General features: G+C 36.2%; 1 protein-coding gene and 1 non-coding gene across 2 annotated transcripts in view; both read right to left on the reverse strand.

The window, feature by feature from the left end:
• The window catches only part of CCDC146 (coiled-coil domain containing 146), a 111,733-nt gene that overhangs the window by 61,098 nt on the left and 37,833 nt on the right, over positions 1-12,802 (reverse strand). The gene's annotated exons all lie outside the window — the stretch shown is intronic.
• On the reverse strand, positions 6,894-6,996 carry LOC126026114 (U6 spliceosomal RNA). Its single transcript, XR_007501571.1, has one exon. It is a non-coding gene; the product is annotated as a U6 spliceosomal RNA (small nuclear RNA).

The following is a 12,802-nucleotide window of genomic DNA, read 5'->3' on the forward strand; positions in this document are numbered from 1 at the left end:
GAACATAAACATTAAACAGTATAACCTTTCTGCATACACTTAATTAGAAAACAATTTTTTTTGGTTTTTGGTTTTTGGGCCACACACAGTGAGACTCAGGGTCAGGCTATGCGCTCAGAAATCGCTCCTGGCTTGGGGGACCATATGGGATGCCAGGGGATCAAACCATGGTCCGTTCTGGGCTAGCACATGCAAGGCAGACACCTTATCCCTTGCACCACGGCTCTAGCCTGGAGAAAATTCTTAAACATTCTTACACCGAGCACTAAAATACAAGTCTAGAAAATTTAAGTTCCCTTTCATAAACTTCATTAAACAAAAAACATTTAAACAAAAACATTTCCATAGATACATACAGTTTAAAAATAAGTTTGCTAAAACATTCTTATAATGAGCACTGTTAATAATAGTCTATAGTATCCAAGTTCCTTTTCCAGCTACTTCTGTAGAAAAGAGATCAGAACATTTTTGCAGACATAATTTGCTACATAAGACACACAATAAAACATTATAGCAATTGAGAAAAATTCACTAAGATAGCTGAGAACTTTCAAAACTCTAGCATGCATATCTCCAGAATTGTGCGAACAAATATTAAAGCACTAAAGTTAATACAAAATTTTCTGTTTGCAGTGGGGCATAAAACAATAAAACAAAAAAATAAAATAAAATAAAAAAATATAAATATAAAAAAAAATAAATTATTTCTTGTGCTACCCTGATTCAGATTCCTTTACCTGAAGCTGGAGATACAGCATGTGGATGATTTTACAACTGGTGCCCAAACATTGGACTGAGTTGAATCCTGGACCTAAGAAGAGGACCTCAGCGATGGTGAGTGCTAATTGTGACTTGACTTTTTGGTGGATTTACACTATGACAGCCCTTTGAGCTGAACTGAATGTGCTGTACCTTTCACTGGAACATCGGTGAGCATCTACTTTTTTTTATTTTTGGTCACACCCAGCAGCACTCAGGCTCCTGGCACTATGCTCAGAAATTGCTCCTGGCAGGCTCGGGGGACCATATGGGATGCCAGGATTTGAACCACCATCCTTCTGCATGCAAGGCAAAAATGCCTTACCTCCAAGCTATCTCTCTGGCCCTAGCATCTAATTTTTTATCTTCTCTCTTTTACTTTTCAATCGCCAGATCACAGTGGCCACTTTGTAATCACATCATAAAGTTGATAAACTGGCCGATGACACCATTGTTTCTTTGGCTAATTTTATATTTCTTCTTATCGCTGTTTTTCAGTTCATGATATATCTTAGGGTGGTGTTCCAGAGGTTTCTTTAAAGTTTTGGATCTGATCCCAGTAGGAATGCACCAAATTAGATGTGAAATTGTCATAGAAGCTACATAAGCTCAACAAACAAAACCAACAACAGAATGCAACAGACAGCTTAGTAAACTTTCAGGCAATGATATAATGATTTCATTGGGAGATATGGAAATTTTCACAAATTTTCTTTTAATCAAGTTTTTTCAATAATCCCATTTTCATTTAGTTCTAATAAGAAATATTAAGTAAATTATTAATACCTGCCAAGTGGCATGCATGGGGGAGAGTGGGGATTTGGGGATAATGTTAGAGGAATTGTTACATTGGTGATGGGATTCGCATTGGAACATTGAATACCAGAAATAACTATTATAAGCAACTTTGTAGGTCATGGTGTTTAAATAAATAATTTAAAAATTAAAATAAAGTTTTGGATCTGTGGATTTTATAGTTTTCAGGAAATTTGGAAGCAGGCTTTATTTCTTCAAATATTAGAATAATATCCTCTCCTCTCCTGTGACCAATTAGGCAGATGTTCGACTATGTGATGCCCATAGATCATTGACGGCCTCTTTTACTTTTATCTTTCAGATTTTTTTTCTTTTATTTTGGATAGTCTCTGTTTCTACAAATAAATTATCACTACTTCTTCTTTTTCAGTATTGACTTTCAATTAATCTCATTCAGCAAACATTTCATTTCCAAAAAATGACTTGAATCTTTTTATAACTTCCACTTCACCTTTTTATGTTCATGCTTCCTTCATACTTTCCCTACAATATACAAAATATTATAATTATTCTAATGTTCTTGTCTCTACTAATTAACTTTCTATGTCTATTCCTACTATAAATTTTTCTCTTGATGTTTTCTAAGTCATGTTCTACATCTTTGCCTACCAAGCAATTTATTTGGATGTCAGTCATTGTGATTTTACAGTTAGGGAATATATTTTAAGGGTACTCTTTTAGATATTTTGTGAGACATAGTAAGATTATTTGGTAATAATTTGATCCTTTAGGATCCTTTCAAATTTTGAAAGGCTTATTTAATTTCAGTTTTGAAAAAAGGGTCACATCTGACAGGGGCTACATCTGGATTAGTACTCTGGGGTTACCTCTAGCTGTGCTCAAAAATCATGATGTGCTAAAGATAAAACGTAGACATCCTGCATGTAAAGAATGGGCACCAGCATATTGAGCTCTCTCTCTTTCTCTGTCTCTTTCTGACTTCTGTTTCTATAATACGTCTTATCAGAATTTTGTTATAAATTGCATTGAAGTTCCATTGAAATTGTTACTCTTCCTTTAAGCACTTTTTTTCACTCTTCCTTAAAAATATCTCAGTTGTCATACCTGTGGATCCTCCAATGGACAGCTTTAGGCAGAATTACTTTCTTTTCTCTACTTTTTCCATAATTTTAAACATCTATCATTGATCTCTACAAACATTGTATATTAATTGCATAGGTTGGACTAGGACCTAGTCACTAGGTCTTTGCAATATGGTTATATATTCCCAATTTAGTGTACTCATTTAGAAGTCTCAGCAAAGAACTTGGTCTCTGTAAGTCTTTGCAATATTCACAAACTACTATTGACTTGTGTTCATCTTAAAAATAATGATGTAGGTGGAATAACTGTTGTTCATCTCTCCCATTCCAACTTGCCTATCAGAGAAGATAGACATGGACTAGAAATAGAGTGAGGGTCTAAACATAGACATGAAAGAATGAAATGCACCATTCAAAACCAGCTGCCTCACCCACAGCTTTTCTTTTCCCTTATTTGTGTGGTTGGCAAGTCTCACAGGATGAGCAGAGAGATCTGGGACTGTTTTATCACAGCTGTCTTGTTCCTCCTTTGGTGGCCCTCCACAGGAATGCAAGGGGGAGGGCAAAGTGACAAACAGGCCCCCCAAGAATTAAGGTATAAAAAAAATGGACACCCAATGAGTAATACAGATGTTTAGCTATGGTTCAGACCTAAAAATGAAGTTAGCATAACTTTTAGATTGTGTGTACGGCGAAGTAAATAACGGGCATGGCTGAGTGCAAGTGTGTGGGTACACACACACAACATGCGCGCGCGCGTGCGCGCACACACACACACACACACACACACACACACACACACACACCACAGCATTCTTTTAAAGCACCCTCATTTTACGAACATTTGCCCCTGCTTAAAATGATTTCCTATCTGTTTTTGAAAACCCAGGGAGGAGAAGCATGGAAAGAAATGATAACAGGTTGGAGTGCTGGGCAGAGAGACTGGTTATCCTCTAGTGAGTTGGATTAAAACTCAGATGTTGCTTTAAGAACTTCAAAGGCAGAACCAATGGAAAAGAGCAAAGAACTTAAATGTGCCAAATCCAAGTCCATGTGGGGCATTCACATAAGGGTTGTAACATAATCAGCCAGGAAGTACAAAAATAGAGCCAAGATAAAGCTACAAGTGACCGACTACAAGTCTCAAAACAGGAACCAGAAGAGCAGGGGTGGAGAGATCCAGAAAAGAATTCTGTAGATTCCTACCAATCTGCATTCAGCCCTTAGTACACAAATTTCCCACCCCAGAGCACCCCTGGGGGAAGTTACCTCCAGCCCAGCCCTCACTGTCAGACCTAAGTGAGCATCATTGTAAATGTGGGAGGACACAGAAAGCAGAGGATCTTGGTACTGGCAGCTTTCTACACTGAGGTTGTCCTCTTTCAAGTTACCTTTTGTCTTGAATGTTGAGAGTAGCTCCCCTCCCTGTCAGCCCCCATCCTACAGCTCCAGGCTGGCTGTGAGGTTTAGGGCAAGGAACACAGCCACTTCCCTACAACAAAGAACCATACATGCCCTGGAACCCACCCTCAGGCTTTGAAGATGCTTCTGTCCAGGGTGTTCTGCTACATTTTATAAATAACTATTTCGTGTAGCCGCATCTGGGAAGTCCCCAGGAGCACTGCAGTGACTTCTTCTAGTAGGCTGTGAGACACAATGAAGCCTTTTTACAGTGAATCCCAGAAGAGTTCTTCAAAAGAAAGAACAAAAACCCAGAGTTGCTGGAACTTCCCCATTGATACTACAGAATAGAAACCAGGGAGCCAGAACATGGGGCTATTTGAATTCTGTTCTTGCTTATTCACTGGTGAAAAAAGCCTGAAATCCTGGCAGTACATTCAGACAAGACTCTTAATTTTGGTTAAATGAATTAAATAAAGTCTAGAAGAGGTGTGGTAAGCACTTCCCTTGCATACAATTCCTGGTTCTTCCTCTCCCCAAATTAATGAAGAAAGTGAGTAAATTAAATTAAAGACTTATTTCTTTTATTTTCATAGTTAAGGGAATTGTTTTTGCAATTTAATCTTTAAATTACTGCTAGTATGTAGAAACCATTTCATTTATTGAAATTATTAACATGAAAATAGTCAATCCTCATAACCCTACTGCCTTTCTTTGTGCCAGCTATTATTTCAGTGCATAAACCCTTAACTCCTTTATTCATTTGGCATATCCTAAGCATCTTTACTGCTGCCTAAGGTACTAAAATATTTAACAAAGGAGGTCACAGCATCTCTCACATTCCTCAATTAGAAAATCTCAATATGCTACACAATGGAATATTATGCAGCTGTCAGAAGAGATGAAGTCATGAAATTTTCCTATACATGGATGTACACGGAATCTATTATGCTGAGTGAAATAAGTCAGAGAGAGAGAGAGAAAAAAACACAGAATGGTCTCACTCGTCTATGGGTTTTAAGAAAAATGATAGACATTCTTGCAATAATTTTCAGACACAAAAGAGAAAAGAGCTGGAAGTTCCAGCTCACCTCAGGAAGCTCACCACAAAGAGTGATGAGTTTAGTAAGAGAAATAACTACATTTTGAACTGACCTAAAAATGAGAATGTATGAAAGAAATGGAGAGCCTGTCTAGAGTACAGGCGGGGGTTGGGTGGGGAGGAGGGAGACTTGGGACATTAGGTGATGGGAATGTTGCACTGGTGATGGGTGGTGTTCTTTACATGACTGAAACCCAAACACAATCATGTATGTAATCAAGGTGTTTAAATTTAAAAAAAAAAGAAAATCTCAATATGTGTTACAAACTCTCTGAATTCATCAACTCTTCAAGTGCCACAAACCTTGCACAGCACATGGGCACACAGCAGGTGTTCCAAACATAGCAGAGGAATCTACCAGCATCTAGCAATATAAGATATGAAGCGAATGACTGACTGAGTATATCACAGAAGGAAATCTCAACTTGTGGCTTTGCTTTTGCACATACACATGTAAACTGAACAAAAATGATCATCGAGGACATCACCAGCAAAGCACCAAGAAGTCAATCTAGATTGAATAGCAGACTAATAGATCTGTGTGTGCACATAAACTTTCTGCTGATTGTGGAAACTTCATGGATTTGTTGATTGTACATAGACTTCATACATCCTCCCAAGCAGGTTAGAATGAATAATAAGAATCAGAGAATAGAAAATGTGTCAAACATTTTATTCTGACAACTCCCCACTCATTGGAAGTCCTCAGCTCAACATGATCTACCATCCAGGATGCAGATCTCAATTTATAGTTCCTCAATCTGATAGCAGTACAGTGGAAACAAGTATCAGAGAGATTTGAAACCATGATAAAGCAGAAAGATCAGTATTTTAATATATGAATATAAACAAAAATCCTTAAAAATAGAATTTTAAATAATTAAAAGGGAATTATGTATTGTTTCATTTAAATCTAAAGTTCAGGCTTCCAACTAATTATTTGTTCACTTACTAGTATGAACCTATTTCAATTTCATGTAATACTGAAATTGAAAGAAAATAAATGGGCAACTTTTCCTGGCAATTGTTACCCTAACATTTCCTCAGAAAGGGATAGAATAATAAGAACCTAACAGTTTTCCCTGAAGGCTATTTAGAAAAATGAGTAATTTTCAGTGTTGGAAAAAAATGTCAGGAAAACCATATGCTATCACTATACAGTATATTATTTAACTTTTTAAAACTTTATATCAGCATTGATAGCCTAGCAAAATAAAGTAAAAATAAATGGCAGAGAAAGTTTACAAAACATATTTTACAAATACATTATCAAACATAAATGGTAGAAAAAGTTAAAAAAAAATTTACAAGCACATTACCAAACACAGCTGTTTCTTATTCAAAAAGAAGCTTATTACAAAATATTTGAATGTTTTCTGGAAAACAAAAGTAGCTCATTCCATGGAAATGCCACAGCTTCAGTTATCCTGGATAGGTTTTTTTTTTTTTTTGCTTTCTGGAATTTTATTTTATTATTATTTTTTATTGTGATATCCTGGATAGTTTTTAAGAGCTGAAGGATATAAAACTATTTATACTGAATGTTTTATCAGGAAAAGGTAAAATATTATCTAAACCTTTAGAGATATGTAAGTAGACTTATATCTTGTATTTTCTGACAGATAACAAGCCAGTCACCAACACGGTGTTTTTGATTTGTACATTTTATTTATTTTTTTAATTTAATTTTTATTTTGATCATAGTGGTTTACATATAGTTGACAATAATATTTTAGGTACATATTTACATAAAATCAGGGGGGATTTCCATCAAAAAAAACGCTTCACGAATTTGCATGTCATCCTTGCGTAGGGGCCATGCTAATCTTCTCTGTATCGTTCCAATTTTAGTATATGTGCTGCCGAAGCGAGCACGATTTGTACATTTTATTAAAGTTAGAAAATGAGTTGAATTTTGAGAGATTTTGCCATAAATAAAATTTTCTGCTTTTTTGGACATTTTATTAGATGTTATCAGGTTCTTTCTCCAACATTACCATAACCAACTGTCACTTGGTACTTGCCAACTTGGGAAGTTCTGATAGTCTCTTTTAAAAGGTATTTCCTCAAGGCATGGCAGATAGTACAGGTTAGATTGAAAAACCTTTACCAGAACCTGGTTAGATCCCCAGAAACACATAGTCCCCCAGCATTGAAAAGCACCCAGTGCCCTAGGTACCATTGTACTGAGGCATTTTAAGACCTTGTACCTCACTGAAGAGTTAAGAATTTCAATGGGACTGAGACTAGATGAATGACATAAGGAATCCCTAAACACTGCTGGGGGACCCCTTCATTTCACTCCCACCTTGCCTTTCCTCTTTTCCTTCTTCCAGTACCCTAGAAAAGACAGGATGAGAAGAGGAAGGAGAGGGCAGAGAAAAAAGAAGAGGAGGGAAGAGAAATTGGAGTCATAGGGAAGAAGAAGGAAGAAGATAGGCAAGAAATGAAAGAAAAGCAATAGTTTGCCCATGCATTCACTATATGAATACAGAATGATTGCTTCTATATTTGTGTGTCACTTTTATGGACCTTTTAAACATTTGAGATTGGGTTGGTGGGGTACTGCTTTGTACTTATATGTGATAAAGTTGAAAAATATTAAAAGGGATCACGAGTATGGTTCCATTTTTAGAAAGCTCTAATACACAAATTATTGTATTTCATGGCACTGTTCAGCTGTAGCGGTTAGAGCATAAAAAGTATAAAATCACATCATCTAAGGTTTTGTTTTGTTTTGTTTTGTTTTGTTTTTAAGGTTGACATATTTTACTTGCAACTTGTTTATCAGTACAATGAGGTGCAAAAACATTCCAGGGGCTCCACCTGGGTTAGGACAAGTTTAGATCCCCCACTTAGGTCATCTCAACCCCCACCCACTTTGCATGCAAACCAGGGCGGTAGAAGCAACGTCTGGGGGTTCCATCCACGACGCAGGCTCACGCAGGAGATCATCTAAGGTTTTTAACTTAGCATTAGAATTTGAGATGTAAAAAACTTTTATAATTTCTGCTTCTGATAATTTCATAAAAAGATCAGTTGAGGGGGCCAGAGAGATAGCATGGAGCTAAAGTGTTTGCCTTGCATGCAGAAGGACGGTGGTTCGAATCCCGGCATCTCCTATGGTCCCCCGAGCCTGCCAGGAGCGAGCGTAGAGCCCGGAGTAATCCCTGAGTCCTGCCGGGTGTGACCCAAAAACCAAAAAAAAAAGAAAAATCAGTTGAATACCTTTTTGATGAATTAAAATATTTAAACAATATTTAGATATAAGTATTTTGTTCTTTGTCTATTTATGTACATTTCCAAAAAGCCATACATCATAGGACAAAATATTCAAAAAAGATGATAAAGACACTGGAAAATGTGCCCGTCAGCTAAATTCTGTGGGGACTGAAAAACAGGAAATATTTAGTCAACATAAGAAACTTTTTCTTTTCTACAGCATTAGGTAGTTAATGATCTTTTTTGACTCTGTAATTTATGAGCGTTGGCAAAACAGGGAAATTGTCATTTGTAAGGGAAGTGCAGGTAGATTCTGGACAACTCACTCCAGCACTTATTATTTTACTAGAAAGTTGAGCCAAATGGGAAATGAGCAATCTGTAATGTCGGATGAGAAAATTATTTTCAGGCAAGCCAAGCACCAACACGCTGGGGACACTGAGAGAGGAATTATTTACAAAAATAACTTATTTGAAAACTGCCTAATTTGACTTCTGGTAAAAGAGAAACTTTAGGAAGTTCTATTAATCAGGGAGCATTTATATCTTTTCCATCACTTTATCACCAAATTCTAATCCAGATGGAAGTCATAAACGCAGCTGAAACAAATGGTACATCCAAGTGCTTAGTAGTTATTCAATAAATATTTATTTACAAACAAATAGTTCCAGATAGAATGTATTCAATAAATACTTGCCAAGTAAACACATGAATAGCATACATGCATAATTCTTCTACTATACACTATTGCAATGATTAACATTTATCAATTGAGATTACAGGTTGTTCGATGCTTTTAATCTCATCTCATTTAATCCTTCCAATAGCATATGAGATTGCTATTACAATAGGAGCATTTTGGAGAGTTTATTATAGCTGGGAGGTGGCCACACTCAGCTGTTCTCAGAGCTTATTTCTAATTGTGTGCTCAGGAATCATGCTAGCCGTGCTCAGGGGTTCATTTCTGGTGTTGGGAATTCAATCGGATGAGCCACATGTAAGGAAATTGCCTTACCTACTGTACTATCTCTCTATCCATTGCCACATATGACCACAATTAATTAGTAATATCTATTAATAAATAACAGTAAATAATTAGCAAATAATATGTTAGCTATGAGTAATTTAATGAAATTACTTTGAGTATTAAAACTCAAATACAAAAAGAACACAAAATAACATAAGAAATACATATGTATATATCTATGATTTAGCATTATGAAGGAATTATACGGGAAAGGCAAAGATACAAAAATGAAATATTGTAGGGTCGGAGCAGTGATGCAAATGGTAGGGCATCTGCCTTGCACGTGCTAACCTAGGATGGATGATGGTTTGATCCCCCAGTGTTCCATATGGTCCCCCAAGCCAGGCGCGATTTCTGAGCATATAGCCAGGAGTAACCCCTGAGCATCACCGGGTGTGGCCCAAAAACCAAAAAACAAAAAGGGGGGAAGAAATATTGTAAAAATTCTATTTGTGTAAAAACCAGTTAAAATGTCAAGTTTGAAAAACATGCAAAGTATATAAATTTATATATATATTTTATAGATAACAAAAAAACAATTGAGGAACAAGCAAGGGTCATAAAAATGTAAGTCACAAAAACCAAACTAAAATAACCAATGAATATATGAAAAGTTGCTTAAACTTACACACATGCTCACAGAGGAATGTGCATGATTATACCAAGAGACATATACAAAGGTTCACATGGTACTGCTAGCAATGGACAAAAATTGGAAAGCAAACCCACTTTTTTAGCAAACCCATTTTTAATTGTAAAAAAATAATAATAAATTGGAGTACAACCAAAGACACAGAGTTATGAGTGGCTTACATAAATATAATGAAAGAAACCTAACACAAAAATGCAATGTGTATAATGTTTATAAAATTTAAATAGACAAAATTAAACTCTGGAATTTAGAGATTTATGTTTAGGGATAAAACTATGTAACAGAAAAATGAGGGGAGATTATCATGAGTTAGGCCAAAATCTACAGGTGTGTGATAGGACATCAAGGAATTTTTGGGAGCTGGCAATGTTTTATTTTTTAATGTTGGTGGTGTTTAAGGACTTGATTTTAGATTGTCCTTTTTAATCTTGGACCTCTTAAAGCAGGTATATTATATTTCAGAAATTTGTTCTAAATATTACATATTTATTACTGGGATAAATATATCCTACTTCTTTATGACAAGATATTTTTCTATTTGCTGTATTGGTTTTTAAAATATGAAGAAAAGCAAGAAAAGTTTTTTAAACTTTATTTTATTTTATTTGGTTTTTGGGTCACACCCAGCAGTGCTCAGGGGTTACTCCTGGCTCAGTGCTCAGGAATCGCTCCTGGCAGGCTCAGGGGACCATATATGGATGCCAGAATCGAACCCAGGTCAGTCCTGGGTCAGCTGTGTACACAGCAAATGCTCTACCGCTGTGTTACTTCTCCAACCCCATAAACACAAGAAATTTCAATGAATTAAATTATTATTAAAGTGGATGATTCCACTTGCCCATTAAACACTTAGAAACTTAGAGTGTTGGCTAAAATCAGCTTGTTTAGTTCAGATGTTTGGGCTGTGTATATCTTAAAAGATTATTTGAATTTTTGATGAATATTATAATAACATAACCAAAGCAATTATTAACATGATTGGCCACTGTCAAATGATAGAGAAAACATTTATCTTTGTTCCCTCTTCATGCTCTGATTATAATCATGCCCTCTAGACATTTCCTCCCATTCTGACATGTGAAAATCTTAAACAAATTAGCTTTACATATGGGCTTAATGTCTTTATTTATCAAAAGTTATTGTGGCATTGGAGCCATCATGACTCAATCTCGCTCCCTCCTTTTTCATCAAGTCTATTTTTTTCTTTTTTTTTTTTTGTTTCTTTGTCATCTTTGCCACGCCAGCTTCCTTTTCTCTCTGGACCCTACAGTTCATTCCACTGCACAATGTTTCTGTCTGCTATGTCTGAGTGGAAATTAGAGTGATAAATTAGAGAAGACAGACCATATAATAAGCATCAGATGTTGGCTATTTGTGGACCAGAGAAGAACTACTTAAATATGAATTCTCCCAGTTAGGCCAGATTTCTCCTTTGATGCTTGCCTTAGAAAAGAAATAAACCTGTCCAATTTCGATGGCCTTTTCTTTTGGGGGCCCCCCCCCCTGGGTGCTTATAGGCCTGGGACATTGCCAAAGCTCCTCCTATAAAACATGCTCTAGCCGTTTGAGCCCTCTGTCCTACACACTCGGTCTATGCTTCTTAATTCCTAAGATGCACGTTCCTCACCTCAAAAATCTCCCACTTATATAAAAAAAAGCAAGAGTTTAAAATAAAACACTTATAATTTCCTAAGCAAAGATATAAAAAGAACAAATACAGAGCAAATGTATAAGCAATGTCTAATATATAAACAAAATCTTTTAATAAAGTTACTTTATGTTATACTTAGGATATTGCAACTGCATATTTTATTCTTTGCACATGCAGAATTTCTTATTAAATTAATAAATCCTCCACTCAAAATAATTTACACCTAGAAAATCTACATATGCCAATTATGTGGGATGAATTTTCTTTATAGTTTTTTTTTTTATTTACTCACTGAGGGATCAGAGTGGTGGCACAGTGGTAGGGCATTTGCCTTACACATGGCTGACCCAGGACGGACACAGGTTCGATCTCCAGCATCTCATATGGTCCCACAAGCCAGGGGCAATTTCTGAGCACAGAGCCAGGAGTAACACCTGAGTGCCGCCGGGTGTGGCCAAAAATCCCAATAAATAAATAAAAAATAAATTTAGTTACTGAATTACTAAGTTATTAATAATTGAGATTTAGGCATACAATATTTCAGACATATCAATGATCCAGGCACCCCAATTCCTTCACCAATGTCTGTTTGTTTCCATTAGTGCCTCCAGTATTTCTCCCACCCACCACCCTCCCTGGATGACAGGCACATTTTAATAAATATTTTGGCACTGTGGATTACAGCTCTGTTATTAAGAGGGTTTCTTGCATGTCATTTATCACATTTCAGAGTCCCCCCCCTCCCAGTTGACCATTAAAATATCTTTTTATTCTAAACACTTCCTTTCTCTTTGTAAATGGAAGGATTTTGTTTGGCAGTAGTCAGGAATGTGGAGAAACAGGATGCTCTCTTCTCTGCAATGGTAGAATGTGTACAAGGCAGCAGGTATTTTACTATTAGTATATGGTGTCATTCAGAGAAAACATCTCTAAAACTGGCCATTTCAGGGTCAGCAAAAGGAGATCTCAATGCAGTGGCTTAGGTGCATAAAATTGGAAGGTTTAGAAAATGCTTTGATGTTTTTTCTGAACTTTACTGTAAAATAAAACAAAATAAAATAAAACAAACACACACACACACACACACACACACACACACACACCTGTTCTCTACCCAAGGCTGGCTCAT

Source organism: Suncus etruscus, chromosome 1 (assembly GCF_024139225.1).
Source record: "Suncus etruscus isolate mSunEtr1 chromosome 1, mSunEtr1.pri.cur, whole genome shotgun sequence".
In the NCBI taxonomy this organism is placed as follows: domain Eukaryota; kingdom Metazoa; phylum Chordata; class Mammalia; order Eulipotyphla; family Soricidae; genus Suncus; species Suncus etruscus.